Source organism: Chiloscyllium plagiosum, chromosome 20 (genome assembly GCF_004010195.1).
Source record: "Chiloscyllium plagiosum isolate BGI_BamShark_2017 chromosome 20, ASM401019v2, whole genome shotgun sequence".
Taxonomy (NCBI): Eukaryota; Metazoa; Chordata; class Chondrichthyes; order Orectolobiformes; family Hemiscylliidae; genus Chiloscyllium; species Chiloscyllium plagiosum.
The window spans coordinates 39,522,240-39,536,966 of record NC_057729.1 but is presented as its reverse complement, the minus strand read 5'-3'; the positions used below and the strand labels follow the sequence as shown (position 1 = coordinate 39,536,966).

General features: G+C 39.2%; 1 protein-coding gene across 2 annotated transcripts in view; it reads right to left on the bottom strand.

Annotated features, from left to right (window-relative positions):
* The window catches only part of LOC122560192 (disks large-associated protein 4-like), a 589,090-nt gene extending 578,125 nt beyond the window's left edge, over positions 1-10,965 (bottom strand). Inside the window, exon 1 of one of the 2 annotated variants that reach the window (XM_043710586.1) lies at positions 10,757-10,965. The gene's annotated coding sequence lies outside the window, so the exon portion shown is untranslated. The remainder of the gene's footprint in view (positions 1-10,756) is intronic. The other variant, XM_043710587.1, reaches the window with a different exon arrangement.
* Between the last annotated feature and the right edge of the window lie 3,762 nt (positions 10,966-14,727).

Here is a 14,727-nt window from a genome sequence, read left to right as displayed (position 1 = left end):
GTTGGGTTGAGGACACGATTGAGGAACTCTGCAGTGATGGCTCTAGATATGAGATGATTGACTTCCAACACTCACAGACATATACCTAGAACAAAAGGAAGGACAACGCAGAGCTTTCTTCTTGATTTTCGTTGACTCCCACTTTGACTGTCACCATGCTTGGTTGAATGCCGCCAATCACTCTCACTTTATTTCTGGAGTTCGGCTGTTTTATTTATGCTTTAAATTGTGTTGTAATGAGGTCAGCAGGTGAATATCCCAAGTATCAGTGACAGGTTATTTCTCGGCAAATGCTGCATGACAGCACTGTCAATGACATTTTCATCACTTTGATAGAGAATAGCCTGTTAATATTGCAGTAAGCATTCTGAAGTCATCCTAATTTTTGTGCACAGAACACACAGGGGCACCTGTCCACATTGTTGGGTGGATGCTGTTGTTGTAGCTATATTGGAACAGCTTAGATAAGGTCATGGCTAATTCTGCAGGACAAGTCTTCAATATTATTGCCAGAATGTTATCAGGGTCCATAGTCTTTGAAGTATTCGGTGTCTTCTTGATTTATATAGCATGAATCATTTTAGTTGAAGACTGGCTTTTAGAATGTTTGGGACCTCAGTAAAAGGCTAAGAGCGCTCCCATTGCAATCAAATTTATTCACCACATGCATGCCACAGACATCTGCCTCAAATCACCAATTGGATTTACTGGTCAAGGAGACTATTTAATGGGTTTTTCCACTGAAATTACTTCAACGGAGATTGCAAGGTGCTTTTACTGAAGGGTGGCTCATGGCTTACCAATGATCCATTCTTTCTGACAGGGTTTCAAGGTTGCAATACATTATTGTGAGGTATTTCATATTAGTATGTGCATATTTAACTGAAAGAACAACATAATTTTCCTGTTTAAATTGATGATACATTTCAATAACTCAATTAATTAATGAAATAATTTAAACATAAGCAATAAATAGAAATATGAAAAAGTCATTCAAACGGGAGTCATAAATAGAATTGAATAAGCACACACTTAATATTCTGTCTACATAGGTAAAAACAATGACTGCAGATGCTGGAAACCAGATTCTGGATAAGTGGTGCTGGAAGAGCACAGCAGTTCAGGCAGCATCCAAGGAGCTTCGAAATCGACATTTCGGGCAAAAGCCTGATGAAGGGCGTTTGCCCGAAACGTCTATTTCGAAGCTCCTTGGATGCTGCCTGAACTGCTGTGCTCTTCCAGCACCACTAATCCAGATTCTGTCTACACAGCTGATTGGCCAGACAATACAGCAATGCTATTGCAGCTGGAAGCCATGTAGTTCAGAAGTTTTCCAATTTGATTTCTAGACTGTATTAGGGGATATAGAGGGGAAGTGATAGTGGTGGAATAGCCTTGGCCTTATAGAATTGGTTTCAATGCTCTTGGCCTGGGCATGAGGCCATTGAAAGCAATGAGGAATGTTATTTCCGATCAAGGACCTCAGTTGTGTTGGTATCAAGTAAAGCCAAGATTAACTCAGCTGTGAAGAATCCTCTGACATTCAAGGTTAACTCTTCTGACTATACAGGACTATTGACCAATTGAATTATATGATACATTTGTCGAACGATATCTTAGCATCAGGAGGGGTAAAATTATAAGTTAACTATTGATGCACACAATTCCCAAATAAACATATTTGCTTGTGATAAAGATGTGTTCTAGATTTTGCCTCAGCTTTGTACTTGCATGTAAAAAAAAACTGAAGTGTTTTATAAAATTAAATTTGGCCTTTAATGTCTGCTCTAAATTGCCTGACATCATTGGTCAAGAATATACTTCACTAAAGGAACTGACCTTCAGGGATTAAAAGAGATAGTGATAGATTAGGTGAATAGGTAGTACAGTGGTAGATGGAATTAAATGCAAGCTGGGGCATGGTGGCTCAGTGGGTAACACGTTGCCTCACAGTTATACGGATCCAGGTTCAAAACCAGCCTTGTGCGACTACCTACGTGAAGTTTACCCGTTCTCCCTGTGTCTGTAGGGCTTTCTGCCAGGTGTTCCAGTTTCCTCTCACAATCCAAAGGTGTGCAGGTTGGGTGGATTAATTGTGGGAAATGGAGGGGGGAACTATTTCCCTTTATAAAAGGCAGCCATAAGCCTACACCATGATGAACATGGCCAACCATTTTAGGAAGGCAAACAATACATGACATGCCTATTATCACAATTATGTCAAATAAAATAACCTGCACTTGAATAGCATCTGAGCACCGCAGTAGAACAATTATGACTTAACTGCTTTCAGGATATTAATATCAATGGCATGGAACACATTCTCAAGTTTGCAAAGGTACTGTTCCTGTAGATTATGCTGTAAATGTGTTGGCACACAGAGTATAATATTGCTCTATTTTTCAGCCAAGGGTAACTGTCTCCTCAGCAATTGATAGAATTCTCAAAGGAAAAGGATGAATGCTGCATTGGTACTGCATCATGGAATCATTCACATCAGTAATCTGGAAATATTCCCTCATGCACATTGATCAGCCCAGCACCAGCCTGCCTCCGTCCATCCTACAACTAGCCATAGATTGATGTAGGGCTTATGCCCGAAACGTCGACTCTCCTGCTCCTCGGATGCTTCCTGACCTGCTGTGCTTTTTCAGCACCACACTTTTTGAATCTGACTCTCCAGCATCTGCAGTCCTCAATTTCTCATAAACTGACAAATCCCAAGTACCTTTATTGTGAAGTGAGCAGGGATAAAATAATTCTCTTTTCCCCAAATGCCAAGTAAAAGAAAACAAACTGTAAATCTCCTGTTCCATCCTATACCTATTCAGGCAGCATCCGAGGACAGGCAAAATCGACGTTTCGGGCAAAAGCCCTTCCTGATGAAGGGCTTTTGCCCGAAACGTCGATTTTGCCTGTCCTCGGATGCTGCTTGAATTGCTGTGCTCTTCCAGCACCACTAATCCAGAATCTGGTTTCCAGCATCTGCAGTCATTGTTTTTACCATCCTATACCTATGTCAACAGGTAGCCATCACCTCTCTACCAATCCCAATCCACCCATCACCATCACTCTAAGCAAAACATTTGTACAACTCTCCTCTAAATTTTAACTGGAATTGACCCAAGCTGTATCCACTCTCTCATTTGAAAGGAACTTCCTGAACTGAAAATCCATGCTTGTACATTCCTATCGCTGAAAAAAACATTTCCTCTTTGATGTGCATCAAACATATTTAACAAAAGCACAATCCTGGAAGTGATTGGCATTAATCTTCAATGGCCTAGACCTTGCACAGTGTTGCCCACAGTTTTCTTATGGACAGAGGGAAAGTAAGCTCCTGTCAACCTTCCTGGTTCAGATTAGAGGATGACACAGCTTGTCATTTCATCCTTGTGGTACCAACTAAGGAGGATTCGATCTTCTTTTCTTCCATGAAATTGGTTCAGATCTGTGCTGAGCATTTACATTTGATAACTACATTATAATATATTCAAACATTCATTTCTGTGGGAGTTTAAAGAAAGGTATTAATATGTTAGCTCTATATTCTGGTTTAACATTACATCGTCAATTATGAAAATACTTTCTGTCATGGAAAATCAGGAAAGTGTAAATGTGGCTCTAATAAGATTCACATCAAATCAATATTAATAATAATAATTGTTTAAAGATAGGAAAAGTGAGAAAGTTTACATTTGAGTTTCAGGAATGAGAACAGTTAATAATGCTCTCATAACAGAAGCAGAAGGCTCATGTGAAAAATACTCAGCAAAGAAAGACAGAGAAAAGACAATGAGATAGGAAGAAAGTAAAGCACTATTGCATCCATATAAAGTAATTCACCAAATGAAATATTTAATAAACCAGAAAAATGGAATCCAGTTGAGTGGCATGTTTCTGAATGTGCAAAGTATCTTAAACAACATTACTAACTGTGGTGAACATGATGGAGGTATGGCTAACAGTTGAACAGAACTGGGAACAATGTTCTTTGTTATACCATGTGTCGCAAAAGAGACTGAGTGACAAAACAAGTATGAGTTCTATCACAGTGCTAGACCATAAGGATATCCAAAGGGTACTTTTAAGACCAAATTTTTAAGTTTACATTTGAGAATTAGGAACAGATATGGCACAATTCTTGTTTGTATGCAAAGCTAAGAAACACTGATAATAAGACATTGAAGAAGATTTGCACACAGCTCAAGGGGGTATTTCAAAACATTCCAAGAAAGTAATCCTGACTGGTTTTAGTTATGCCATGGTCGACTGGAATAAAATTAATACATGTGGTTGAAGTAGGAACACAATCTGGAAAGGATCCAACTTGCTTGATCAGTATATTTCTTGTCAAAAGAAACATTCGACTTAGTTCAGAGAACTTTTGTGGGACAAATAACTAATATGAGAGTTGGAACGTAGTTGCTAAATGGTGACCACAATATAATTAGCTTCAAAGTGCAGCCAGATGAAAGGGATTCTGGATCGTATTGATTGGGCAAAAAAGTTCCAAACACTAATCTTCAGATCAGCATTAGAAAATCTTCAAATATGAATAAGAACAGAAATTAAAAATAAATCTATGAGCAAAAATATGGGTAGACTAAACTAAAATGTCCTGTGGACAAATAGATTAAAGTTCAAATTCAAATTTGTGAAAACCGAACAATTCTAAAGATAATCATGAGGAATATGGGAAATGAAAAGGTGAAAGGGAAGATTAGAAGAGCTGAAAGAAAGATTAAAAAAAAGAGTCACAGATAATAAAACCTGAAAAAGTAGAAGGTTTTACGAGCATGTAAAACAAGTAGTCACCATAGTGCTGCTGCTCTCATTGGAGAGAGACGATCAGTGGTGATTTAAGCTGTGCATCACCATGCCTGAGGCAAGGGGAAGACGCTGAGAAGGACAATCCTTCATGGTAACCCCAGCTGGTGCAGAAATTGAACCCACACTATTGGCATCAGTCTGCATTGTAAAACAGCTCGTCAACTAATTGACCTAACAGCTCTTCCCAATAAAAGGTTTATGCCCACATCGTCGATTCTCCTGCTCCTCAAGATGCTGCCTGACCTGCTGTGCTTTTCCAGCCCACACTCTCAACTCTGACTGCCACAATCTGTAGTCCTCACTTTCTCCTAACAGCCCATAAGCATGATGAAAATAGAAAAATACTTTAAAGGAGGCAAGGCTGTTCAGGAAGGAAGGACGATGTCCAGTTGTGAAGGCTGCATGATCATTGGTGAGATTAACTAGATATCCTGCTTCCATTTTTGTAAATTAGGATGGAAGTGAGAATGAAGTTACCCCAAAGTTGAAAATCATACAACACCAGGTTATAGTACAACAGGTTTATTTGGAAGCATTAGCTTTCGGAGCGCTGCTCCTTCATCAGGTGGTTGTCGCAAAAGCTAGTGCTTCCAAATAAACCTGTTGGACTATAACCTGGTGTTGTATGATTTTTTAACTTTGGACACCCCAGTCCAACATCGGCATCTCCAAATCATGATTACCTCAAAGTGGATGGGAAACTTCATGTGAGCTAACAGTATAAACAGAAGGAAAAAAATAAAACTCAAGAACACGCAGACCGCTGGGCTGTCACAGGATGCAGTTACATCTGTTCAGAAAAGTCAGAGATAATTACTCTGGTTTCTTTAGATTAGATTCCCTACAGTGTGGAAAAAGACCGTTTGGCCCAACAAGGCCACACCAGCCCTCCGAAGAGCAACACACCCAGACCCATTCCCCTACATTTACCCCTGACTAATGCACCGAACACTACAGGTAATTTAACATGGCCAATTCACCTGATCTGCACATCTTTCGAATGTGGGAGGAAACCGGAGCACCCGGAGGAGACCCACGCAGACACAGGGAGAATGTGCAAACTCCACACAGACAGTTGCCGAAGGTGGGAATTGAACCCAGGTCCCTGGTGCTGTGAGGCAGCAGTGCTAACCACTGACCGTGCCACCAAATTATGGAATTTGTACTGTAGGAATGTTGAGTAGTCCAAGAACACTTGTATTTAAAAAAATGAACCTGAGTAACCAAGGGTGTTACTCAAATGACAATTTTGGACAAACTCTTGGCATCCATACTTAAGGCAAAATTAGTAAATATTTAAATACTGTCAATTGTTTCAAGTTAAGACATCATTAAGTTAATATTTCTGATCAAACTGTAAATAAAGAGAATGCGGATGATGTGTATTTTGAATTTCAGAAGGCCTGTGGCTAATGTACAGCACAGATGCTTATTAGAAAATTTCTCATATAGTCCAAAGATGTGCAGGTCAGGTGAATTGGCCATGCTAAATTGTCCATAGTGTTAGGTATGAGGTAAATGTAGGGGTATGGGTGGGTTTCGCTTCGGCGGGTCGGTGTGGACTCGTTGGGCTGAAGGGCCTGTTTCCACACTGTAATCTAATCTATGTAATCACTGAAGAAAGGATTGAAGCAGTGCACCCATCAGTAAAAGATGTACCCAGTTCTGCTCTTGGTACATAACCTAATTAAAATTGCTTTATGTTTGATGGTTTCTATTCATTCAGTAAAAGAGGAAAGATGATCTATTAATATATTTTATTCTATTAACCTATACCAACATATTGTTTTCCAAATGGACTTGAAGATTTCCGGTGTGGGTTTGGTTTGTTTACCTGTAAACTAAATAATTATTAGTCTTGTAAATAGTAATTGTCAATTTATCTCAGATTATTTACTGCACTTGTAGGATGTGCTGTCCCTTTGTCTCTGAGTGACTGACAACTTGGAATCATTCTCTGGCAGTAAACAGCCACAATTCCAGTATTCTGGGAGACTGTCAGCCAGCTTCATGGTAACTTAAGTGGGTCCAAGTCAAACCTTCCTCTGTGTGCAGGGAAAATATGGACAATTTAGAACAAAGACAGTAAGCACCAGAGAAAGCCAAAAGGTTTCACAGTATCTGTGGAGAGATAAACAGTTACCGTTTCGAGTCCAGTGACACTTCATCAGAACTGAAAGCAGCTGAGACATCGTGGTATTAAGGTTAATGATGAGAGTGTGAGGTTGGTAGTAGGGGAGCTAGGGAAGGGAATGTGATGAATACATGAACTTGGCATCCAGAAAAGAGGGGAAAAAGAGAACTGTTGATGATATTAAATGCTGAATAGGTGATAAAGCTAATTGTGAACATTGAAAATAGGTTAGCTGTGCTGGGAGGAACCCATAAAACAGTATGGGGTAACGTACATGGAGAGGGGTGTTAAAGCTCTGAAATTGTTAATTGCAATGTTGAGTCTTGAAGGTTGTTCAGTACCTGGGTGGAAGGTGAGTTGTTATTCCTTAAGCTTGCACTGAGCTTTGCTGCACTGCAGCAGGTCTGAGACAGAAATGTTGGTCAGGGGACACGATGGTGTATTGAAATGGCAGGCAACTGGAAGCTTAGAGTCATTTTTAGGGACAGTGTTATGGGTTCAACAAAGACAATCACCTAGCCAGATTGAGTGAACTTTAGTTAGATTACTGCTTTACCTGGAAGTAATGAGGAGATAAGAGGTGAATGGGTAAATGTCACTTTTTGTGATTGCATAGGAACATATCATGAGGATGTAGGGAGATGCTTGGAGTCAAGGAACAATGGAACAATGGACCAGGGTATCCCAGGGGGAACAGTCCCTGCTGAATGCTGACAAGGGAAGGGAGGGGAATATGTCTGGTGGTGCCATCCTGCTGGAGGTGGCAGAAATGGCAGCTTGTGATCCTTTGGACGGAGCAGCTGGTGGGTTGGAAAGTGATGACAAGGGGTCCTATTGTTGTGGAAGGGAAGAGAAGGGGTGAGGGCAGAAATGTGGTAAATGGATCAGGTATGATCGAGGGCCAATTCATAGTTCGTGTTTACTACCTTTTTAGATATCAACTTAGCAAACGCTGTTTCCGCATTTAATTTCAAAGTTCCTGTCCAGGATGCTTCTATAATGATACAAAATAATGAAATAAACAAACATCTCAAAGTAAATAAATATTACAAGCGTATTGACTATTCGTAACTCTACATTTGTCCTGTTTATTTCTGCACTTTATAATTGCTGGAATAGAGGCATATGAATCTGTCGAGGAGGGAAAGTCAGAGCTGAGCTTTCGAGAGCAAGACTGTGGGCATGCAATCAGCATGAAAATCCAGTGAGTGTTGTATTAGGTTGCGTGATTGTGTTTAAAGATAAGGGCATGGAGCATTGTGTGTTGGTTCACAGCAGAGCTTGCCAACCGGAACCCATTAAAATGAATGTCCATCGAAACAAGTAAACAACTCACGTAGCTGGGTCTTAATACACTAACTACATCAACAATCAAAGTCGGAAAAGGTTTTGTCCAACAAACAAATCTAATGTTATGATTGCAAGCATCTGCAGAACGGTACAATCTGTTCAAATATGACAGAACTGCATACTGTTTGAGTGTTTTTGACACCAACTTTTTATTGATGTTCATGTCTAACTTGATTCATTTTTGCTAAATTTAGTAGCAATTTCCGGGTTATAATCGGGGTTGATGTTCGTCCAGACGCCCCGCGGAGCTGAAGTATTTTCTCACATCCTTTCCTCAGTTGGTTGGCGGTGTGCAGCGGATTTGCTCATTCACCAACCTCCCCAGAAAGACAGAGAGCTGTGAAAACCGCCACAGCCGAGAGCGAAAGATTCGGGAGAGTATTTACGGATGGCAGCAACTGTGTTTTTTTTTCCCCCCTGCTGCAAACTCGAGCACATTAAAATTCAGGTGATGATGGTTCATTCAAGTGGAGTGCAGGCTGAAAGCTGCAGCACAGTGGCAGCAGAATGACAGCACAGTGCAAGGCTGCATTTTCCGTCGGCAACACGCGGCACTTCCCATTGCCCCGGGACAACATCAGGCTTTGAAAAGGACAGCTTTGAACGAACACACACACGTTTTAAATCAATGGTTAGATTTTGTTTTTGGACACAAGATTTGTCTTTAGTAATCTGTGTGCTAGTCGAACACGTGGAATAAGTCAATGCCCGAACCATGGTTTAAGGAAGTAGATAAACTGAGGGGGAAATTGCATTTGAGCCTAGTAAATGTGAGACACACGGCAAGGATCGTGTTACAGGCGGGTTAACAACACTCCCGTTTCCAAGTATGGAGCCTGTTATGTGTGGCTAATTATAGAGATGAAAATTGTACAGGGCACACCATAAATTCAAATGGTAACCCTGTTTATGCAGGGTGAGCACACAAAACTATCTCTGGAGATCTGATCATTAAAACTACTTCTCAGAAGATGTTTTGCCGCCTACTTTGCACGAGGTGGAATAAATGCGTCGGGAACGGCACAAGACACAATCTTCATGTCACTGCAGGTTCGATGCGGTGCCGCCGAACGATCAAATGTGAATTATTTCATCCTTTAATATGCACATATAGACACATTGCAAAGCGGTGCGTAGAAAATACGAGGTGAATTTGAAATACGAACCGCTCTCATCTGAGTGCGAAGGCAGCGGAATAGATTTGGCTTTGAGAGTCGGCGATATTGATAATAACAATATTCTAATGGTCCAGATGACGAACAAGTTGTGATTATGTCCTTTTGATTCCAAAAAAAAGCCCCGCTTATATTTATAGTTGGTGGTTAAATGTTTGGCTAAATTATTTAATGAGGATTATTCTGCTTGTTGTAGTTTGCACCAGAATCACATCAGGTATCCCTTATTGTGACACTTATGATTTTTCCCAACAGATTAGAATAGGCATCAACTTTGAAATGTTATGACAACTGCTGAAAAATTGCTTAATTATCAGAAAAATGATCGCACTACTAAATTGTGTATACCTAATGTTTACCTGTTTCATCGGGACTTCAATATCTGAATCGAAAAACAATCAGGAGCGAATATTACCTCTGCTATTTATCAACTGAACAAATTACTGTGATAGACTTTGCCTAAGAACCTTAACTGCCAATACTTCAAAATGTATTTATTGTGAAAAAAAACTTAGATTTTGTAAAATGACATTTTGTTTCATTCCAATCTTTAGCCGAATGCGTAAAATATAACAAATCACAAACCTGTCAAACGCAGACACACAAATGGATGTTAAAACCTTTTCACTGAAGAAACTAATACGAATCTGTGATTGGTTTGTCGGGCGGAGTGGAAAACGCGGAACAGGAACCAAACGACCCAGCTACAACATGTTTATCAGAAGACCTTTTTTGAGGATGTCTCCCATCGCACAGAGGAGAATAGTTACGATTTTGGGAGAATGAAACGATAAATAACTATTATAAATGACAAGCGTATGTGTTGAACTGCTGCAATTTAAATCGACGCAATTCCGACAGAGTTATGGTATAATTTATTAGGCTACTGAATATAAATGTCAAGACTGGCAATATTTACTTCTTGCGTCAGTCTGCTTTCATCTCGAAGAAAAACGCATTTTATGAAATGTCTAATTCCACAATTCCTATTCATCAGCAAAGGCTCTCCTTAAAAACAGAATTGAGATTTGAAGATAAATAACTGTCAACAAATAGCCAGGCAAAATACTTTAAGGCTCAGGCTTTGTTCCGGTGCTGCTTATCCTGGGTCTGTGAGAAATCATTTTATTTAAAAAACAAGAAAAATAACTGCATGGCAAATTATTACTTGACTCAATAAAGTTGGAAAATGCTTCGGTATTTTAACGAAAAGGCGAAGATTGGATCTTTAAACCATTTAGTTACATTAAAGATAAGCACTCACCTCCTCTGAAAAGATGGTTCACTGATGAGGCCCAGATTTCTGCTCATTTAATCCTTGAGAGCTCGTTGATCAACAGGCGCTGTTTCCTATTCTAAATCTTTTGAATCATTTTATTATAGTAACTGTTAGCTCCATGATGCTGGAAATTATGAAGCACTTTCTTCCAAGCACCACAGCCTGCTTTAGCCTGCCAGTGATGCTGCGACAATTGGAACCTCTTGAGAGTACGAGCAAACACACAGGGGGGCGGGGAGGAAGGAAAAGCGGGCTGTTGTTAACACCAGGCATGGATCACACCCTTACAGGGATTTACATTTCGCACACAGTATCCCATTCTTTCTTCACGAACCGTCTTCTGACGTAACAGCCGAGTAAGGAGAGAAAAGTTACTGATGTGCTCACTTTTGGAATTGATACTTCTTTTAAAAAACAAAATGTCCCGAAGATGTGGAAGCAGTATTTCAAAAGATTCGTGTTTCAATATGCTGTCCGTCACAGACCCATTTCCGCACTCCCCACTAATCTGTATGAAGCAGTGAACTGTCGATGTTATTAGCATGTGCTGCATTTTTGAAAAGACAATTGATATCTGTGGCGCATAAATTTGAACGGCAATGTGTAATTAGGGATTGATGAGTCAGTACCTTGTTTGCTGGAGAGATAATGATTCAACTAGAATAATCACTTTCATGATTTTAGTTAGAACGATGTGTACAAAAAAAAATCTAAACAAATTAATGGATTGATACAGAAATAATTCTTGCTACAAGCCTGACCCACATAGTTCAAAAGGGCATCAAAACAACAAAGGGAACCAGGTAGCATTGTTCACTGTCAGGCAATGGTGCCAAAAAAGCTCTCAGATATCTGTCAATACAAGGTTCTGAAGGAGGCAACGTTCAAAACGAATAGCCAGAAAATGTCCTGGAAAGCTGATTAGGGAGATACACACCTCTGCGAGGATTTCTACCCACATATTGTGCCTATCAAACCTGTTGACAATTAAAAGTCTTTTCATGTATCAAAGACATGGTCTGAAATTAATACAAAAACACCAATCATGCTTTAGTCTTCCGTGTTGTTATTTAAATTACATTATTCATTTGTTTTCCAAGTAATGGCTCGTAAGCAGATTGAATATTTATGCATTATAATCAATGAAGTGTTTGTTTTTAATTATTTTGAACTAGTCAAGTGTTAAATATTTACCTATAAAGTGTTTTAGCTGAATGCATTTGGCAAAAAGCAATGGTAAGATTTGTTCTTGCACCAACTTTGTTCAAAGTATATAATATTCCTGGTCCATTCTAGATTTAACTTCTAAAATGCAGAAAATATTTTAAGGTTACCGTTGACCAGCAACAATTGGCCATGTAAGTACTTTGGTTGTAAGAGGAGGTCAGAGACTAGGAATTCTGCAGCAAGTAATTCGACTTTTGAATCTCCTGAATTGCCTGTACAAAGCACAAGTCATGAGTTTGATGGAGTGTTGTCTTATTGAGTGTGGCTCCAATAAAAATCAAGGAACTTGACACAATCCATGAAAAAGCAACCCACCTGACTGGCATTTCATTGATATTATTTCCATCTCACTCTGCTGCACAGGAGCAGCAGTGTGCACCATTTACAAGATACACTGCAGAAATGTACCAACACTCTTTAGACAGCAACCTTTCAAACCCACAACTACAACTATCTAAAATGCAAGGACAGCAGATACATGTGAACACCTGCAAGTATTCACCCAAGTTATTCAACATTCTGACTTGGAAATATATTGCTATCCCTTCAGTGTTGCGAAATCAAAATCCTGGAATTCCCTCCCTAACAGCATTGTGGGATTCCCTCCCTAACAACTTTACATCAAATAAATTGCAGCTACCTGATAAAGAAGCAGTGCTCTGTAAGCTAGCATTTCCAAATAAACCTGTTGGACTATAACCTGGGGTTTAATAGAATGTGCCAAATTCATTTAAATATGCCAAATGCATGAAAAATCATATTAAGTGCTTGCCTGAAAAAGAAAGAAAATAATGTTAAATACATTTGAATAACAAAGGGAATCAATTATCACAAATGTGTCAATGTTGTTCGCTGGTTCAACTGAGGTTAGGAATTCCTTTTTGATACCAATGTGTGACATCAGTTACCGAGTATTATCAACATTCTTATAATTAAGCAACACAGCCAATTCCTAATCCCAATCTAAAATGTCTCCCATTCATTAGATGTTGTCCACCATGTTGAAATGAATGACATTGTAACTTATTATGGCAAAAGCAAGTTCCTGTAAGGGAATATGTCTTTCTGAAGAATGTGACAATTACAGAAGCATACAATACACCATAACATCATGTCTCACACTTTGATGAAATATTATGTTTTTTTTCATGTTCATGTGGACTTTGAATTTGTCAGAACCTTCAAGTGTGATATTCATTCCATTGACCATTCCTGCCAAACAATATAAATAAGACAAAATAAGACAAGATAATTGTTAATAAGGCAAAATTATCTTGGAGAAGAATGATGTTAGTTTTTGCACAAGAGCTGTGCTCTCAGAATTAATATTCTACTTTTCAACTCCATTGCTGACTCTCCCTCAGTTTCTCCTCTTGGCTCATCTCCATAGCGTATTGCGCTACCCACATGATTCAAGGTGGTCACACGACAGTTTTATTTAACTGTAGTCAAATCACCAAAATCAATTAAGTCTTCTGCAGGTGACATCAAATAAACGGTGGAAACATTGCAGTCACAGAGATCATTTTCTGTTCCCACATTAGGAAGATCATAGTGTCAATTGTACAAAGTTAGAGGCAGCTGCAGCTTTTTTAGCGCAATGTTCCTATCATGCTGACAAGAACAAATATAATTCAACTGAGCACGTGATTTAGATTTCCTGCAGCTCTTGAAGAGGAATCACCAACAAGTTCAGGAGGAACATTATCCTCACTGTGTGAATTTATTTCAATTAGCATATAATCTGTGAAGATTTCATTGTGCAAAATGTTGCCATGTATTCCTTTAGACAATAATACCTCATATTAACAAAATTAATGATAACATTTCCAGTCATTATGAAGTCAAGGAATGGAGACTTTATTAGAGTTGTAAGGCTATATTTGACATCCTTGGTAAAAATTGCCATTTTGCTGCCTTTTCAATAATATTTTCCTCGGTATGTCTCTTCTGCATTCCCTTCAGTCTCTTTTCTTCAGCATTGGTGGCCATGTCTTCAGACCCCCCCTCTCCAAGCTCAACAACTGCTCCTCTCTCTTTGGATTCTTGTCGATTCATAGAAGCACAGAGTCATTCAACACAGAAGCAGACCCTTTGGTCCAACTCGTCTCCGCCCATATACTTCCCTAAAATCCCACCCTTTGGCCAATCATTTGGCAATTGCTAACATCTCCTCATACTGAGCATGCACTTTTTCATCATCTTTCTGTGAAATATCACAAGTTAATTAACTCACATATTTGTGTTAAATTCACCACGTTGATATGGTCAAACCAGCTATCAACCAGCTTCCCTCACAATTTCTACCAAAATCACTCATTTCAATTAAAGGGATCAAACTGGAACCAGCAGCTCTCACAAAATAACCAAATTAAATCACTCAATCAATCTGATTTTATTTTCAATGGGACATTATTTTCTCAATTATAACCATACATTTGAAAACTAGAATAAACTAAATGCTTAATCCAAGCAAAAAAATTAACTTACTCATTCTCTAAGCTATTGGAAAACCATGTTTGAGTATCTTGTCCAGGAGTCCAAGTCTTCAATTTTGCACTTTTTCTCTAATCCATTCTTCTTTCCTATTTGTTTTTCTGATGTGTTTTTTGAGACAACACAAATGCATGACCTTCAGACATGTGTACTTTTTCAGTGTCAAGAGTGTGGTGCTGGAAAAACACAGCAGGTCAGGCAGCATCCGAGGAGCAGGGGAGTCAATGTTTTGG